This window comes from Triticum dicoccoides, chromosome 4B (assembly GCF_002162155.2).
Source record: "Triticum dicoccoides isolate Atlit2015 ecotype Zavitan chromosome 4B, WEW_v2.0, whole genome shotgun sequence".
Taxonomy (NCBI): Eukaryota; Viridiplantae; Streptophyta; class Magnoliopsida; order Poales; family Poaceae; genus Triticum; species Triticum dicoccoides.
Window position 1 is genome coordinate 127,286,286 of NC_041387.1, and position 5,622 is coordinate 127,291,907.

Genomic DNA, 5,622 nt, shown 5'->3' on the forward strand with positions numbered 1-5,622 from the left:
AACCTCCCGGTACTCCGGTAAAATGCCGATCTCACCTGGAACCATTCCGATGTCCAAACACAGGCTTCCAATATATCAATCTTTATGTCTCGACCATTCCGAGACTCCTCGTCATGTCCATGATCACATCCGGGACTCCGAACAAACTTTGGTACATCAAAACTTATAAACTCATAATAAAACTGTCATCGAAATGTTAAGCGTGCGGACCCTACGGGTTCGAGAACTATGTAGACATGACCTAAAACCATTCTCGGTCAATAACCAATAGCGGGACCTGGATGCCCATATTGGTTCCTACATATTCTACGAAGATCTTTATCGGTCAAATCGCATAACAACATACGTTGTTCCCTTTGTCATCGGTATGTTACTTGCCCGAGATTTGATTGTCGGTATCCAATACCTAGTTCAATCTCGTTACCGGCAAGTCTCTTTACTCGTTCTGTAATACGTCATCTCATAACTAACTCCTTAGTTATAATGCTTGCAAGGCTTAAGTGATGAGTATTACCGAGAGGGCCCAGAGATACCTCTCCGACAATCGGAGTGACAAAACCTAATCTCGAAATATGCCAACCCAACATGTACCTTTGGAGACACCTGTAGTACTCCTTTATAATCACCCAGTTACGTTGTGACATTTGGTAGCACCCAAAGTGTTCCTCCGGTAGACGGGAGTTGCATAATCTCATAGTTACAGGAACATGTATAAGTCATGAAGAAAGCAATAGCAACATACTAAACGATCAAGTGCTAGGCTAACGGAATGGGTCAAGTCAATCACATCATTCTCCTAATGATGTGATCCCGTTAATCAAATGACAACTCTTTTGTCCATGGTTAGGAAACATAACCATCTTTGATAAACGAGCTAGTCAAGTAGAGGCATACTAGTGACACTATGTTTGTCTATGTATTCACACATGTATTATGTTTCCGGTTAATACAATTCTAGCATGAATAATAAAAATTTATCATGAAATAAGGAAATAAATAATAACTTTATTATTGCCTCTAGGGCATATTTCCTTCAGAATCTTCACCAGATCTTCGGCCGATCCCGGCCCTTGACGGCCATGACGAGTGGCATCATTCTCCCTGTTGAAATCCCACATGGGGTGGCCCCTGTATTGCAGTGGCTGCACCCCCCGCATAATGCACGTAGCCATGACTCCAATCATGGTCAATCCGGAATGGGCCAGTAACCTTATCCGGCCCATCAAATAATGGACGCTCTTGTCTTCCTCCAGCTGAGGGCTCCGCGGGCGCCAACTCAGGCGTTTCTTCAAAGGAGCATTGCTGAACTCTGGGAGGCCGATCCGAACAGGGTCCGGTAGTGGGGCGTCTTCTACATAAAACCATTCTGAAGGCCAGTCTTCGGACGCCTTCTTAGGGGTTCCGAATGGATATCCGGTCCCGGCGATGCGCCATATTTCGGCACCGCCCACTTGATATATTGACCCCTCGTGAGAGCGGGGTACGAGGCAGAATAGCCTCTTCCACAGCGCAAAGTGGGGCTCGATGCCCAGGAATAGCTCGCAAAGAGCTACGAAACCCGCGATATGCAGAATAGAGGCAGGCGTGAGGTGATGGAGCTGGAGTCCGTAGAACTCCGGAAGCCCGCGGAGGAATGGATGTACAGGAAATCCAAGCCCCCTTATCAGATAGGGGACGAAGCATACCCGCTCCCCTTTGTTGGGACTTGGGGTGGCCTCCGCTTGCTTCCCACCTTTGTAGGTGGCCAGCCCGGCTCGAACCGGGACCATAAAGGCCGGGGGAAGATATCCCTCCGCTTGGAGCGTCACTAGCTCGTTGTGCGGGACAGAACATCTCCTCCAATCTCCTGGCAGAGGGCTGGGAGCAAGAGAAGAGGATCCGCGTCGATGGTCCATGATGGAATGGATTCTTGGTCAGAAGCGCTCCGATGAGTACTCGAGGAAGGAAGATGGTGTAATTTGGATCTGGATTCTTGCCTCTCTTATAGGCAGATTATTTGCGCAGCTAGGGGGTAAAACATAAAAGATACCCTGGCCTTTCGCATTCGTGCGATGCATGGAAGAAGGCCATTATTGGGCGTGGAAGCCAAGGAGCGCAACATTGGTAAGGGAGCCGGACACTGTTTGGCAGGTACATGGAATTTGAAGGAGAACCCGCCTTGCAACGCCGAAGATAATATATGCGTTGGACTCGTCGTCGTTGAAGCCTGGTTCGGGGGCTACTGAGGGAGTCCTGGACTAGGGGGTGTCCGGATAGCCGGACTATCATCATCGGCCGGACTCCAAGAGTATGAAGATACAAGATTGAAGACTTCGTCCCATGTCCGGATGGGACTTTCCTTGGCGTGGAAGGCAAGCTTGGCGATACGGATATGTAGATCTCCTACCATTGTAACCGACTCTATGTAACTCTAGCCCTCTCCGGTGTCTATATAAACCGGAGGGTTTTAGTCCGTAGGACACACAACCATTACAACAATCATACCATAGGCTAGCTTCTAGGGTTTAGCCTCCTTGATCTCGTGGTAGATCCACTCTTGTACTACCCATATCATCAATATCAATCAAGCAGGAGTAGGGTTTTACCTCCATCGAGAGGGCCCGAACCTGGGTAAAAACATCGTGTCCCCTGTCTCCTGTTACCATCCACCTAGACGCACAGTTTGGGACCCCCTACCCGAGATCCGCCGGTTTTGACACAGACAGGCTCCACTTGAGTGGAGCATTGTCCTTCTCCTTCGGCCACAAGGGGTTCCTCAATGGGTAGAATATGACCAATACCCATTCTTCTTATGGTTTGGGGAGGAATTTCATCACCTACATCACAAGTACCACTTTGCTCCACTTGGGAGCCGTTATTTTTGTCAAACTCCATGTTACACGTCTCCTCAATGAGTCTGGTGGACTTGTTGAGAACACGGTAAGCATGAGAATTTGTAGCATAACCAACAAATATGCCCTCATAAGCTCTGGCCTCAAATTTAGACAAACGAACACCTTTCTTGAGAATGAAACACTTACACCCGAACACCTGGAAGTACTTGAGATTGGGCTTGTTACCAGTGAGTATCTCATAAGGATTCTTGTTCAAGCCTTTGCGGAGATAGAGCTAATTGGATGCATGACATGCTGTATTGATGGCTTCAGCCCAAAAGTTGTATGGAGAATTGAACTCCGCCATCATGGTCCTTGCCGCATCCATCAACGTCTGGTTCTTCCTCTCCCTACACCATTTTGTTGAGGGGTATATGGTGCAGCATATTGATGCTTGATACCCTCATCACTAAGAAACTCATCCAAGGTGTAGTTCTTGAACTCGGTGCCATTGTCATTTCTTATAGTCAAGATCTTTGCATCATGTTGACGTTGAGCTTCATTTGCAAAGTCGATGACGGTTTGTTGAGTCTCACTCTTCCTCTTGAAGAAATATTCCCAAGTGTATCTTGAATAATCATCCACAATCACCAAGCAATAATTTCTACCTCTAAGACTATCAAAAGATGGGGGCCCAAAAAGATCCATGTGAAGGAGCTCCAAGGGTCTCTTCGAGTAGATGATAGTCGTGGGAGGGTGAGCCTTCTCATGAAGCTTTCCTTTGATACAAGCACTGCAAGCACGATCTTTGGCAAAACTAACATTTGTTAGTCCACGGACATGGTCCCCCTTGAGAAGACTTTGCAAAGATCTCATATTGACGTGGGCTAAACGGCGATGCCAAAGCCATCCCACGTCAACTTTAGCCATTAGGCATGTTGCGGTCTTAGTGGGTCGCTCCGAAAAGTTGATCACATAGAGACCATTCTCGACATGCCCAACAAAGGCTACTTTAAGAGTCTTGCTCCACAAGAGGGCCACGGTATCAATGGCAAAGGAAGTAGCAAAACTCATGAGTGCAAGTTGACGAACGGAAAGCAAATTGTATGCAAGGGACTCAACAAGCATGACTTTCTCGATTGTTAGATCATGAGAAATGACAACCTTGCCAAGACCCAATACCTTAGAATGTGAGGCATCACCCCACTCGACATTGGTGGGCATAGATGGAATCTTTTGCACGTCCACCACCAAGTCCTTTCTCCCGGTCATATGATTTGTTGCTCCACTATCGAGCAACCATGATCCTCCACCGGAAGCAAACACCTGCAAGAGATCAATGCTTGGTTTTAGGTACCCATTTAGTAATGGGTCCTTTGATGTTAGTAACAAGGGTCTTAGGAACCCAAATAGACCACTCAATGTACTCATAAGTAGAACCAACAAATTTAGAATAAACATGTCCATCACTAGCACGGCACAACACATATGACAGGTTAAAGTCGCCGCCTTTGTTGGAGGAGATGGTTTTGCCCTTTATGACATCAACGCCCTTCACATTTTCCTTCTTCTCCTTAGGAGCACCCTCTCCCTCTTTCACAAAAGTTTGCTTGAGAGGAGGAGGTCATTTGGTCTTGTCGTTCTTCTTCTTATTCTTGGACTTGGGTGCAAACCCAATTCCCTTCTTGGCCACAACTTCCTTTCGATTGCTCAAAAGGTCATTGCGGTTCTTCTCACCTTGAATACATGTCACAAGGCCTTTCTCAAGTTGAACCTTCAACTTGGCATTCTCCTCCACAAGATGCACATGCTCACAACACGGGTTAGTAGCATATGCATTATCAATTAATACCATATGAGGAAAGGTGGCCTTTTCCTTGGTTAGCTTAACTTGGAGTTGCGCATGAGACTCCTTGAGGTTTGCATGTGCACCCTTCAAGACCTTGTGGGCCTTGTCAAGTACATCAAACTCCTCCTTGAGTCTAGCATGATCAACCCCAAGTTTAGCCTTCTCGGAAGTTAGCACACGAGACACAACAAGAGCATGATCAAGATCTTTCTTTAACTTGGCATGGTCATCGTTGTGTGACTCATCAAGAGCCAAACGATGCCCATGCTCTTCCTCAAGAGCATTGGAGAGATCCGATATCTCATCGGCATAGTCACGACTATGACCTTCCATCTTAGAGATGGTTTCTTCGTGAGCCTCGATCATGTCATTGGCTTCACCAAGTTGTTCCAAGAGAGCAACAAAGTGCTTCTTGGATTTCCCTTGAGCTTACTCATAAATGACTCAAATTCATGCACATCATCATTAGACCCCTCATGTTCATCAATGCAACCCTCCAAGGAGGGATTAGTAATGATGGTGGTTTTGATGTTGGGTGTTACCTTGTTGGAGGCTTTAGCCATGAGGCACTTGGCGGTGACGTTCTCGTTGGGTGAATCAAAGAGAGACACCCGGGGAGTGGTAGCAATGGCAACAGAGGCCATGGCCATTGCTTCTCCATTTTCATCATCATCGTCATCCTCATGGTATTCTTCTTGAACCACCAACCCACGAGTAGGAGTCTTCTTGGTGAAGTTGTTCTTGTTGGGGAAGGACTTGGCTTTGTTTTTTCGGATGAACTTGCCACCATTGTCTTCCCGCTTCTCGTAAGGACAATCCGCAACGAAATGGCTCACATTGCCACAGTTGAAACAAGTTCTAACTTGTTGCTTGCCCTTGAAGCCACTTGAGTTGTTCTTGTTGAAGTTGGGTCTTGAACTCTTCTTGCTCCAAAATTGTCTTGAAGCAAGAGCCATGTGC